The sequence below is a fragment of the Ambystoma mexicanum genome, chromosome 1p (assembly GCF_040938575.1).
Source record: "Ambystoma mexicanum isolate Mex_15411 chromosome 1p, UKY_AmexF1_1, whole genome shotgun sequence".
Lineage (NCBI taxonomy): Eukaryota > Metazoa > Chordata > Amphibia > Caudata > Ambystomatidae > Ambystoma > Ambystoma mexicanum.
Genome location: NC_090921.1, coordinates 251,865,802 through 251,880,211, shown reverse-complemented (window position 1 = coordinate 251,880,211; position 14,410 = coordinate 251,865,802).

The window sequence follows — 14,410 nt, the reverse complement described above, 5'->3', positions numbered from 1 at the left end:
TCCAAGAGAGCATCCACAGTGAATATCTTCAGCACCGTCTCGGCGCAGAGGTTGAGCACGGCATGCCACTAGAGTGTTCCGGCAAGAGAGAGAGTCCTCCAGCCTTTTGCATCAGCCAAAAGCAGGCAGACTCCATAGGAATCTATTGTAAATGCTGCCGTACATGGCAAGCAGTGTTTACTTAATGTGCACGGTGGAGTGCAAATGAACGCTTCTACGCCACCTTTTGCCCTGCACTTTTGCCCTCTGACATGCAAATGATAAAAATATGGCGGCAGGGGCCCGTTCATGTTGCAGTGCAAACGTAATAGATAAACGCTGTCAAAATACGGGAGACTCGAATATGAGCTCCAATGTGTGGCAAGAGAGGTAGTTGCCACAAGGCTCCAGATACAATTTGAGGTGGTAGCATTTTGCTCCTTGTTTTGGAAAGTAGGGAGTAAAATGATTTTGTGGGAGCAAACGATAGTTCTCATTGCTGACCGGATTTTTAGCTAAGTGAAAGTATATTTAAATTTTCAAAACATAACATTTTTTGTTGTAACATGTAATCTTTTTGTACCCAGTAATGACCAAAAATGAAGATATTGTTGTTTAAAAAAACATCTTATATTGTCTCTTCAGATAATAGTACTGCTTCTCAGAGTGGCCTGAGCTGCAGATGTTTGTGTGGTCTGAGCCTTTCTTTACAGGAGTGCGGGTGGAAAGAGAGTGAGTATCTGCTACTCCCTGTTTGATGTGTTGAGATTGTTTGCCTCCCATCGGTTCCGGTCTGAGTCCACTTCTTGAGTTTATGACCCGTTTGGTGATGAGTGAGTGGTAGTGAACTTGGTCTGCCCACCAAAGTGTTCTTGGCTTTACTTTATCTGCATTCAACCAGTTCGTAAAAAGTTGCAACGTAATGTGATTAGCCCAGCATAATACAATTTGATTTAGTGGGAAAGCTGGAACATAATGATATCAAAAAGATCACACACTTTGGTGACGCGGTGAAGCTGACAAGGTACCGACTAGATCACATCTCGAGATTTGAGTGGGCAGCAAGCTTGGTCTTGCCAAACACAGGCTAATGCCCAGCATAGTGCGGGTTCTATTTAGTTTTCTAAGTGCTTACAACCAATGTATAACCTGTTTCCAAGGGCACCATCAATGTTTCCAGATAAGTGATGAAAAGTATTATTTGGCCCACTTAGAAAGCCAAGAGACAGTGATTTGACTATCCGCACAAAGTTTGTGGTGGTAGATCAAAAAAAGCACGTACAAATCTGAACTTGTGACTTGTAGATTTTAGCAGAAAGCACTGCCGTAGGCGCTATAAGCTCTCTTGGTGATATTGGAAACCTGTGATTTACAGTTGCATACAGAGGTCCTCACTAGGTGCCTTAAAAGGCTGTCGTATCTTCCCCAGGTTGAGCTCTGCGTTACGATGTACCAGCCTGTACAATGTGTCCCAAGATTATTTCTAATCAAGGTCAACGACTCCACATGTGACCGCATTACCTGTGCGCCAATTTAGTACGGAGACCAGAGCAGTTTCGGTAGAGTGAAAAGGACGAAAGCCAGACTGAAATCGGGAAAGAAGAGAGGAGTCGGCAATAAATGAGGATATCTAGGAGTAAACAAGACATTCTAACAGTTTAGAAAGGTATGATAGGAGAGAAATAGGACGAAAGTTAGAAACAGTCAAACGATCTACAGCGGGTTTCCTTAAGATAGGAATAATAGATGTGTGTTTAAAAGATGCAAGACAAATCCAGATGGGGTACAAGAAGAGGATAGACCTTGAGGATTATTGCAGAAGGAATTGGGTCTGTAGGAGAAGCAGTAGAGTGGGCTTTAGCTAGTAAAGGAAGGACATCAGCATGGGAAACTGGAGCAGAATGGGGACCATTGTTTAGGTGTTCATGGCTCAGGGTAGGTCTGCAAAAGTGATACACTCTCACTAGTTTGGAGTGCTCCCTATAGGAATACAGTGGCTCTTTAGGGACCTAACCAGGTCCCTTACGTGAGGCACCCAACACAAGGTTTTCGTCATTTATTAATTTATATGAACAAAAGTGACTTAGAAGTGCCTGCACTTTTTGTAATGGAGTGACCCACAATATATGCAGAGCTAGCAAACGGAGCAAAGTGGGATGTGTGTTGCATACACTCACAAAATGATTTCTGGAAAGCTTTGAATTCCCCTTGGGGGCTTTCCCTTCTTTCAGCTCATCTGGGCCATTAAGAATGGGATCATCTATATGCAAATCAATCTTGGCCCAACCCATAAAGTGAGCAGCACAGCCCAGATTGACAGGTCGCATTTGAATGGGAACATGAGCTGGGCCGAGTGAGTAAGCCTCCTCAGATGTAATTCCACTGCTGTATGCCTAGACATGAGCCCCTTGCTCCCTGTGTTTGGGTGATCAGGTAGCACCTTACTAATTATGCTGAACAAGGCCATAACACGTCAGAGATAATCTGTGCGTCCATTCAGAAGGCTGGTTGATTGCAGCAGTGAGGAAGAGCGGAGATCTGGACAGAGGATCCCATGAAACCTACCTGACCGCTGACCGGATACTCTTCTACAATCCTCACCAACCTTCCACCCCAATTATGTCTGCCATGGTGCCATAGCCTACTCTGCTCAGTGGATTGCCACAAACCTCCTGGTAAACAGGAAGAAGGAAAATGTAATGAAACTTTGGCTGCCGGCACTGGTTTCCCTCTCCTGGGGCACTCTGTATACGTCCTTGTTCCAATCACAGAACAAAATAGATGCAATGGACCACTCGAAACCAGAATATATTTCTTCAGTTTGCTTATTAATCGCTAAGCACATACAAGAGTCGTATGCATTAGCTCTTCCAAAAACAAGCTCTCTCTGGCCAGACCTAAGAATGTACTGCTTCAGTCCAGGAAAATCCAGGCGAGAAATTGAAATGGATCAGATTGCTTTGGCAGTACTTTCTCAAAGTATCCTGGAGAAAATACTTTAATTAGGTAGTTCACTTGCTCCAGGGGCCGTGCAGCTTTAATTGTATGCTTTTTTATTTTTTATTTGTGAGTTTCTTCAATGAAATGCCGTTTCTTCTGTTGCCCTCTATCTCCAGAGGATGTACATACAAAGTGCTAGGAATGCCAAAGTAATGTATGCAAATAGCCACTAATAAATGTCTACATATTCTTAAAGTATAGCAATCATTAAGCTACCGTCTGAATGAACACGGCTTTAAGATCATTAAAATATCACACCAGGTAGAGGCAGGGTGAAGCCAGAACCCAGGCTGCTGGGTGAGAGAGGCAGCTCTACCTTTCGGTCCCGTTACACTGGGTCACATAAAGTCCAATGCGCTGTCTCCGAGTGGAAATGAATTAAACATGTAGGTCAGCATCTGCCTGCAACATGCTACATCATCATCAGAGCCAATCAGTGCTTAATTTGTGCCGGTGTTTGCTAGGGCTGAGCTCCGGCCCTTATTTCTGAGCACCGGCACTTATTGTCTCAGACTCCTATCAATTATGATGTTGGCCCTCATTACGACCCTGGCGGAAAGGGGTTTACGCCGGCGTAATGCATGGCGTACCTTTCCGCCAGACTACGAGTTCCCGTAGCGCCATGGCGATTTTTACGCCTGCTTTTTGCAGCCGGAAAAATCCATGGCTCTACGGGACTTGTTGTTAATTACGCCACCGTAATTTACGGTGGCGTAATTAACGCCTTCCCCACACCCATTATACCCTATGGGGCAAAAATGGGAATGGGGAAGGGTAAATGGGGATTGGGGACTTACCGCCCCGCCAAGGTCGGAATGGGGCGGTAAGTCCGCCATCCACCATGGCGGAGTTGGCAGCTTTGCGCCATGGACCATGGTGCAAATTGCACCATGGTTCTCCGCCAGGGTCGTAATGAGGGCCGTTGTGTTTTTGGAACTTTATTTTTTTTAACCTGCCATTCATTCCTAGTTGCACAATAAGCAACAGCAGTGTAATCCACACCACTGCTGCTGTGCTAGGTGTCAAGTTTCATGTATAACAATGAGTTGGAAGGTGACCGCTCTGGCTGCTCATGCTGGCCATGCCATTAAACTACTCCAGCCAGCCTCACTGACTATCAGCTCAGATGCAGCAGGGTGAGTGGCTTGGATATGTGGTGCGGACACAAGCCCGGCAAATGAAGGCACGCCCACAAACGCTTGCACCAGAAAAAATACAACCCGCGAGGGAGAAAAGGCCAAGAGATTTTTGCAAGGATAACAAGTTTTAATTACACCAAAAATGGGTATGCCAGCAAAGAACTCTGCTGCCCCAGAGCGTTCTGCTGAAAAATGGTACAAGCAGAATGTTATAAGGAAACAAATCATCATCTGTTATAAACATATTCAGTAAAAACCTTTGTGGCTGGTTAGTGAGACCTTATACATGGTCAGCCTGCTCTATAGGAGATGCCAGGCCATTGGCCCTAGCCCCGTCCGTCCATCTTCGATCACGTGGGGCCTGCTGGGCTGATCATCTCCAGGGAACCAAGGTCGAGTTGGCAATTAGTTACTATGTAAAACAATCCTAATCTATTATTATGCCGTGCACCTGGGGGTTCGGGGACTGACACAGGGGTGTCTTGAGGTCAGGCTAACCCATACATTTTTCACTCATTCTGTATCGCACCATCCGCACCCTAGATTTCCACCCTAGCTTTGGACTATAATTTTTCCTCCTTGTACCGCAAATTTTTACATTTAATTTATTTATTTGATATAGTTGATTTACAACTATTCAAATAATTAAATACAACTTTGCAAATAGTTAAAATACAGTTTCATGTGATTAAAATTGGATTGATTTGTAAAAATGTGTGCAAATAGCATTATGACTGATGTTGAACATGCCTTATCTTGATTGTGCAATGTCCAGAGCTGTTCATTGTGCCTACATTTCTAGATATGAAGGATCATGTGGCCATGATTTAGAAATGACAATATCAGCATTTCAAGACTTTCAAGTGTTTACAGCCAAAAGGTTAAAACACACAATCAGTACAGGTATACCCACAAGAAAGTTGCCACAGGTGATAGAATAAACAAAGTCATCATTAGCCATTTATGAAATACCAACATTTCTGAAATAATGCGGGTTAACGCGTGGGATCACTAGACAATGATCGTCATGATGGTCTCGGGCGGATAGCTCAGGGGCAACGTGCTTACCTTGGAAGCAAGACGACATGGAGCAACACAGTTTCGATCCCCGGTTGCACGCTTAGAAACCTCTGGGTATTAAGCACGTTATAAATAACTTATCATATCATATCATGTGTAAAAAGGGTAGGATCGCTATCACACTCATGTTATTCTAATTAATACCCAGAGACAATCAGATTAAGGATCCTCTGTATCTAACAATAAGAATAGTGCCACATATTCCGTGGGATATGATTACATCACTATTTAAGGTAGGAATCATAAATGCCATCATTGTATATTAACGATTGTCACGATCTAAGGAGGTCAAAAAATGTAAAACCATGAAAATTACTGAATTATGTTTCCCATCAAAGAAACTTGCCCAAAGGATGTCTGGGGTGATGCACTGGAAGTCTTTGTAATGCCTTTCTAGGTAACGTTTCCGTGCTGTTAATAGAGATGGGAATATTGTGATCAGGTGCCTGAGTGTTTCTACTTGAGTAGGATTATTACAAAATCTACAGGTTCTTAGGGTGTACCGTAGATTTAACCTTGTTCCAATGATTTCTCAGGTAGGCCAAATATTGAGTCTTAAGTGCATAAACATAGACTTATATTTGGGACACGGAAATTGTAATAGATATGTTTCAGGATTGTTCAAACTCTTGATTTCAAAGTTATTTCCTTGGAAGAGTTTGTGCTGCATGCATTGTTGCCTCGTGCATATCCAGTCATATAGCCAAAATTTATTTTGCCACGGTTTGGGTTGTGTTAATAACTCAAGGGTTATATCAGATGCCAGCATGGTATTTGTAATGTGATTTTTTCCATGTAACTACACTCTTACCCATGGATTATTTTATGTGTTCTGCCAGGATACTCAATAGGGATCCTTTAGCTTGGCTCGTCATGCATTTTCCATGTGAACATCACATTTAAAGAGGTTAAACCTATCTCGTGTCGTAGAATACACATCGTAATGGATGGAGGGAGGGCAAGAACTTTTTTCCAATAATAGCCCTCCAGTCTGGTCCAATACGCTAATGGTTGGTGGGCCCTGATCTCTGCTCCATACCTAAGTACTGGGACAAACTTTTGTTTATAGAATTGAATAACAGGTAACAGTGTAAATGTCCCATATTACAAGTCTTCTCATAGTGGGGTTAGCATGATACAATTCTTTCCTCAGATTTAACGGTCTGTGGTCTGGGGTCACCTACTATCGTGGAATTAAGGGGTCTCGGGACTTTGACACTTGTGGGTGTCATAACTCATGGTTGGCTGGGGGGTGGGTCGGAGGCCTGCTTTTGCTTGGCTGTGATGAACGTGCACTGTGAGGCGCCTGACACTGTCTCATGGCCTTCTCGAGATAACACGTATTAGCAACAGTTGTGGAACAAAGGAAAGTTTCTATGGAAGCAAACAGTGTGGGTCTCTCTATCATCAGCGCTTCGGCCTATTCAGACTTCTTCGTTTGGTTTGTGGTCTGTGTCTAACAAGCAGCCATGCAGGCCCGAATGTGTCTACCATAGATACAAAAGGGCGTCTGTTTATATGCGCACACTAAGTCGAAGCATCTACATTTTGCATAGTATTGTGTCCGTGCAGGGTCCCTCCCACCTGGCACATCACATGTTTATTTATGGGATTCACCTTACTCTAAGGCAGCTAGGAGGGTGGGATAGGTCCATCTCCTTCCCAACACAGCCATAGCACCTGGTGCAGTTTACTAGTTCAACAGGTATGCTATCACGCTTACGTATATGTAGCAGTGTCAGTATGACTGTGGGTTTGCTGCACCTCTGCAGTCAGGGGCACTAAACGGGTACATTCGGGGTCTGGGAAAATATTTGGGCCCTGGCACTTATTTATTTACAAACTAAGCACTGGAGCCAATCATCCTGAGGCTGGCAGGGAAGCCAAGCCCATCACCTCCGCTCAATGATGGTATACTTACTTGGGTTGCGGTCTATGCAATGTCTGACCTACAGGTGTCGCTGTCCCTCCACCTCTGTTCTTTCTGCCAACCCGCTGGTTGGCCAATCCTGCTGAAGCAGGCTATTCATGTTCTCATTCACTTTTTGTGGGGGTAACGAGGGGGCAACAGAGGGGTCCTTGCAGCGTGGCTTTCCCACAGCATGCTGGAATGGGCTTGGCTCGCCCTACATATGTGTATGTGGAGAGTGCCCTAACTTGCTTACTATTTAACCTCAGACATTATTTACTTAAACATGAATGTCAATACAGCAAAGTTTCCAGCAATACCTCACCCCCTGCACTGCTCTCCAGCCTCGCCCTACTCCCAACTCCAGGAGCAGGGTGACGCATGAGGCCTTAGCGTGCTGGCACCGGATGGCTGGCCATACTCACAGCCCCAGCTTCTGAATCTAGACTCTATCGTTGCTTTCCCGATTCTGGCTCACGCCTAGCGTGTGATGGGCCTTGTGCTAGCCTAAGTGTTACTCAGGCTGTCTGCGTTCAGGAGATGGGCCTGGCTCCCAGCTGCTGCCACCAGCATGGAAGAGGGACTAACGAGGACCGGCCAGCAGAGACAGAAAGGGTCTCCCACAATCCACGTTCTGTGCCATCTGCAGATGTCAGGATAACCCCTGCATTTGTCCAATTGCCCTTATTGCCAATTAGTCCTTTGTGCAAGTTCCTTCGCTGCACTTTCTTTTCTTTAAGCAATGAATTGGCATGACACAGTATTTTCAAATGGCAAACTTGCCCGCAGTTTTATTTCCATAACAACAGAATTATTGTACACATTTGTGAACTTCAGTCTGTAAGTGTGGCGCCTGCTCCGTGTCGGATCTCACCTGCTTCCCCATAGTAGGCCCCCAACTCCCCCGACCCTTTGTACCAGAGCCCATCCTGCCCATGCAGGTGTCCGTGGGTGGGGAGAGCGCCATTTCTTTTTGGGGGAAGCTGATCCTTAGTTGTTACCACCAGACGCCCCTGCCGTTAGGCCCCCAAGAGGCGCTGGTCCGGAAGAGCGAAGACCCATTCCGGTTTCCTTCTGGCTCATCCGGAGTCTATCATTTGTGCTTGGTCGTCCAAACACCGCTACGCCACTAGGTGGGTTATCGCCCACCGTGGCTCCCCTACTTCCTGTCTCCTTTTCACAACTCCAGCAATTTGGTACAAATGTTCCAGAAAAAGAGCTCCATTCCCCTTGCCGATAGGTGCACCCCATCCTTCAGAAAGTACTCAGGAGTTTTCCCGTTGATCAGGCCATGCCTGATTTGATGGAAGCCTCTGCCCCTGCAGAATTTAGCCATGGCCCCATTCACTTTCCTCCTTGATTTCTCAACTGCCGAATGGTTCTCAGCCCCCTTCCATTCTGCCCTGGGAATTACTTCTGACCACACAATTTCCGTTTCGCCCAACTGTGCCGATATCTCCTGTAACAAGAGCGTAATGTCCCTCAACAAACCCTCTCTCCCCAGGCTGGTCAAGTCGTTCCCTCCCAAGTGGATCACCAGCACCTCAGGTTTCAGCTGCCTACCCAGCAGTTTCCGCAACAGCCCCCGTAGCTGCACCCATTTCATCCACGGCACCCCATGCCACTCAATCCAGAACTCGCCGGCTGTCAGCTCCTCCTGTTGCTGAGTTCAGCCCGCCTTGGCCCTTGAGATGAACGAGTGCCCCACCACCCACACGGTTCGCTTCCTCTTTCTTTGTAATGCTGGGAAACGAGAAGTGGAGGGAACGGCATGGTTAACTCACATTTTTTCAGGCCTGATATATCTTTTATAACACCCTGAAGTCCATCTTCCCAACCTCATGATGTCCTCCTCCCCAAAGCCCCCAGCTGCCGCGGAGGTGGCGGCCCCTATTCGAAATTAATGTGTACCAAACCGGCCCTCTGTTAACCATACTCTGCTTGCTTGAATGGCCTGCAGCGTGAACGACGCCCCCTTCCCTTTTTGACCTTCTCACATAGATGACCACCTGGGAGCAGCTCACCTGTACGTCCCTCAACCATAAAAACCCGCTCCCCTTGCCCTCCTTATTCTCCAGCACCAGCTCGCTGACCCTGAGAGCCCCAAATAATGCCACTGTGAACAGTACCCTCTCGGCCTCGCCGTTACACACCGTGTCCAACATTTTATTAATCCATGTAGTTTTTAAATATCGATTGGCCGCCTCTCATCTGGTTTTTGCACTCGCCCAGCCCCTCATGGCCAGCGTGAAGTAGTCTTCCTTGGTGGGATCCTTCTCCCCCTTAAGTTTGGCGTAGTGCGCAATAGCCGCCAAGTGGTAAGACACCCATGCTCGGGTCTTCCCTCTCCTCCAGCACCAACCCACAAAGGCCCGTACCGGGTTCTCCCCCTGTTCGCCCGGCAGCACCTCTTCCCGGAATTGCGTAAAACGTTCCCAACATGCCATGTACCTCTTAGCTGTACCTGGCGCCAGTGCTGTCTCTACCAGGGAGCTCACATCACCCCAATCATCCCCCACCATTGGTCCTCGAATGTGGCCATTTTCTTCCTTGCTTCGGGGCAGCTTTCCAGGAACCTGTCCCACTGTAAACGAGACAGAGAATCAGCGGCCGTATTTTTTATACCGGGGGTGTGCCATGCCCTGACTTCAATGTTCAAAGCTAACAGACTTTTGGTGAGCTCCCTGAGCAGCCTTAGCACCCTTAGGTTGCTAGATGACCCTGTGTTGATAATCTGGACCACCGCCAAGTTGTCTGACCATAAGGCCACCCTCTTGTTCTCTAGGAGTTCTCCCCACAACTTGAATGTCACTACTATGGGGAATAGCTCCAACAGCGTAATGTCCCTTGTGACACCTTCCCTGTGCCAGTCAAGTGGCCATGCCTTGCCATACCACCTGTCCCCAAGGATTGCACCAAAACCCAGGGACCCTGAGGAATCGGTGAAAAGTTTGAGCTTCTGACTGCTTGCCCAGTCTGCCCTCCAGATCGCCACCCCATTGGACTCTGTTAAGAAAGTATCCCACATCCTGAGATCCTACTTCACATCTGCACCTAACCGGACGTGCTGAGAGGCGTGTTGTAACCCTACTGTTTTCATCTCCACACTTCTGGCAAACACCCTGCCCAAGGGTATCACTCTCCCCGCAAAATTGAGGTTTCCTGCCAGGGACTGCAACTCCTTCAGGGTTGCCTTGCTTTTCCCCAATAGGCCAAGTATCATGCCTCGTAGCTTCTGCACCTTGTCCTGTGGGAGCCTACACTTGCCTTTTATTGAATCAATCTCAACCCCCAGAAATGTTAATGTAGTAGCCGGACCCATGGTCTTCCCTGCCGCCAGAGGCACCCCCAAATGTCCCATCATCCCCTGAAATTCCTCCATGAGAGCCTTGCATCCCTCTGTCCCTTTCCTACCAATGAAGACGAAATCATCCAGGTAATGCAAAATTCCCCCTTCCTTTGTCTTTTGCCTCGCTGTGAATTTCAAGAAGGTGCTAAACGCCTCAAAATAAGCGCATGAGATAGCTCAGCCCATTGGCAAACATCTGTCATAATAGTAGTCGCTGCCCACCTTGAAACCAAGCAAATGGTAACTGTCTTTGTGAATCGGCAACAATCGAAATGCTGACTCTGTCTGCTTTCCCCAACAGCGCCCCTTCCCCTGCTGCTTTCACCATATGTACCGCATCCTCCAGTGAAGCATACTGTACCCTGCACAAATCATCAGGTATGCCATCATTCACTGACTGACCCTCGGGGAAGCATAGGTGGTGGATCAGGCAGAACGGGCCCTCCTCCTTCTTTGGTACCAACCCTAGCGGAGATACCACCAAATTGTCCAAGGGTGGAGCCGGGAATGGGCCTGCCACTCTTCCTAGACTCACTTCCTTTTCCACCTTCCTCTGCACCACCTCCGGTTTCTCTAAAGCCGACCTTAGGTTGGCTGCCTCTTTCACCCCTTGGCTACCTGCCCCCGGGATCTGAAAAACCCCACCTGAACCCTTGCCACAACAACTTTGCATAAACCTTATTGTGATATATATTTAGAAAAGGAGTCATGGCCAAGAGATTAACCGGCGTGAGTAAGTTCCCTTTAATCAAAACGTTGTTGTTCACAGTTTTCCCCACATTGCAATGTTGTGCCGGTTTGTCAATCGCTATTTGCTTTCTCCTTTGGTTTGCTACTGTCTTTGTGTTTGGCCTCGCCTGGGGTAGGTCTGCAGGGACCACCACCACCTCCCATTTGGTGCTTGTACCTGCATGCTTTTCCATATGAACAGTATCCCTCTGCAAACCTCCAGCAGCTCTCTTGCTCCCCCTGATGGGCTGCTGCCTGGTATACCCAGGAGGAGGGCCCGCGAAAGGACCCCCTCCCAAACTGTGTGTACCCCCCTCTGCCCCTCCCTGCCCGGGACCTTTCCCCTTGTGGCTTGTCCTCTGGCTCCCTGGAGGGTACCACCTTGTCTATGTATCCCCCGGCATCCAACTCATTCCACGACATTGCTGGCCATATTTGCATCTTTAGCCTGAAACCCCGGTCATACTCCAGCCACCCGTCACCGCCATGTTTCTGATACAAGTCATGCATATACTGCTCATAAGCTATCATTGCTAGCGCATCTTGTGGATATCTTTCCAACATTACTGACATTCTATATGCCTTGAGCCAATTGTTAATGGAGTGCTCCACCTTGGTGCTCTCCCTGTCCCTCTTTTCCTTCTCCTTCTCGGACATTTCTTTCAGACCTCCTCCCACAGGAACAATCCCCAATAACTCGAAGATATCTATACATTCTTTCCTCCACAACCTTTCTTTGACTGCCCATGGGATATGCCACACCAAAGAATTCACTGTTGCCCGCATTGGAGCAAACCCTGGCATTGGTCTACCATACTGAGTTGCCTGCCCCCAGGCTCCCCCTGGTCCAAAGCTACTCGGGCCTGCAGCTGGAAACTGTGCTGTGTTCTGCACCCCCAACAAGTCAGCCCCAGGCCCGACCCCCATCCACTCTGGCCCGCTTGTGCCCCTGCAGGGGCCACTGGTACTGGCAGTTGTGCCATCCCAGTGGTGTCAGGCGCCCCCGGCCCTTGGCTCCACCTCTCTTGTCCCCTAGTTGCCCCTTCTGCGGTAGCCATTTGAAACTGTTGACTACCCCCCCCCCGGTGGACCCACGCTAGGCAGCCCGACTGATAAAAATCCCCCGTGTGGGATCACGCTTCTTTGAGGTAATTGACTTACCCCCCCACCTGGGGCCCCTGCCTGAACCCTATTTACACCCAGCAGCCCCCCAAGGCCCTGGGATGACCCTTGCTGAGACAATGCTCCAACACTATTCCCCATCCCTTCGATAAAACCGGCATTAGTAATTACATTTGGCATTTGCCCATTTTTGCCCCAAGCCTGCATGCATTCCATCACCATACCTTTCACCATCTCCAGGGATGTGGTTCCTTCCCCAGCTATGTCCACCGTTCTGGTTGCAGGAGTGCTGGGTGGGCTCACACGGTTCCCTGGAGCCTCAGCAGGTGTAGGAGTCGTCAAGGCCACATCCTCCTGCACCCTCCCCTTCTGTCGTGGTCTCTTGGTGCTGCTGGCCTGTTCTTTGTTTGCTTTGGCCTTCGCCGTCAATGTCCTCTTTCATTTCTTCACCTGCACTTCTTCTTCCTCATCCTCTTCCAAGCTGTGAATCCCCGCTTCCACCACAGTTGCCTCACTGGCGCTGTCCTGAAACATGAGTGGTGAGTTATCTACCACCTGGCTGTGTGCAAGCCGTTCCTGGCCTGGTTGAGCCACTATTGTCGCCATCCAATCTGGCCCATGAGTAGCTGCTGCTACCCTGTCCATCTCCAAAAAGGCTGCCAGATCCATCCCTTGTGGAAACACTGCTGGGCCAACTGCCCGTTCCTTTTCCCCTTTTGGACGCCTGTTGCTGTTCCCCGTGGCTCACTGTCTTTTCTTTGCCCCTTGGTGCCCTCCCACTGATTGCCTGCTTGACCCCGGCCTTATTGTGTGCTTTGCGCCCCTCGCCTGAAAGCCGGCTCTGGTCCTAAGCATCACGGCGTCAGGCAAGTTCTGAGCGGTGTGCCGGCGCCCGCCTGGCTGTTCGCTCCCTCCTTCTGCTGCTTCGTTTGCGGCCCGGTGTGCGGCGGGCTGGTGCACGGGCCGACCTCCGTGAGCCCGCTTAGGGTGTCCTGGTCCTTCCGGTGGGGGTCGCGGCTCCGACTATGTGGGCTGTAGGTGCCCGCGGTGCGAGCCAAGGTCGTCCTGCTCGCGGAAGCCCGCTCGGTGCGTCCGCCTCCTTTGGGCGGGACCGTGGCAGCAGACGAGTGCGTCGGCACTTGCGGTCTGAGTTCCCCCACCGCCCCGCCTGCTGGTGCTCACTTAGGCAGCCCAGGCCTCTGTACGGGGCTATGGCTTCAAACCCGTACCTGCGCCTCCTTTCCTCGTTCTCTTTCAGCCGGCTTCCGGGTCGCCGCCTCTGGGATGCTTCCGGTCTCGTGACGAGGCTCCCAGCACCCGATGCCTTGTTGCAGGACCTCGTTGCTCGCGCTGGTCCTCTTCGCCGTTGGTGCGCCCTGCTCCCGACGCGCTCTGTCCAGGTAGATAGTACTTCGTCCAGCGAGGTCCTTTCAGCCGCAACCACGAAATCCTCACGAAGTCCTTCCACCCGAAAACGAAAACCTTCCTTCCGTACAGCAAGTCAGCAGGATCCCACTGCAGGAGCGAGATGTCTCTGCAGTCGGACCCTGCTGATTATAAAGAGGCTCGCCCCACCCCTTTCCTTTGTTTTGCCCTTCGCGGGCTTTGGGTGTTTTGGTGCCGTTCCGCTCCCACCCCCTCCCCTTTCCCCGGGGGAGGGGAACAGGTTGTATTGAGGACGCTGCAGCGGTTACCATGCTGCCTCCTCCATTTTCATTGGGTCTTTTCCGTTGTCAGCGACAGAAACAGCAGTAACACACAGCCGTGTTGCATCTACGTAGCCAGCCCCATGAAACTATGAGAGCTAAAAAGGAAACTCGCATGTGCCTGCAACATAACTATTTTTCAATCGGCAAAAGAAGATTTTAAAATGTCAACTAAATGCCACCCTTAAATTGGGGCCCTGTGGAGGCGCAAATGAGAAGGGGTTGGGGCAGCTGTTGATAGAGGTGTGGGGGGGTCAGGGGAGAACTGCACATCCTTCTCAGCTGTGTCATAGTGCACTCTTTCCTAACATTGCAAAACCAAGTTTAAGTCACAGGTTTCATCAACATAGGTAAAAAAGTGGAGTCTCTCGTCTGTTTGCTGATCCAGATCTAAGAC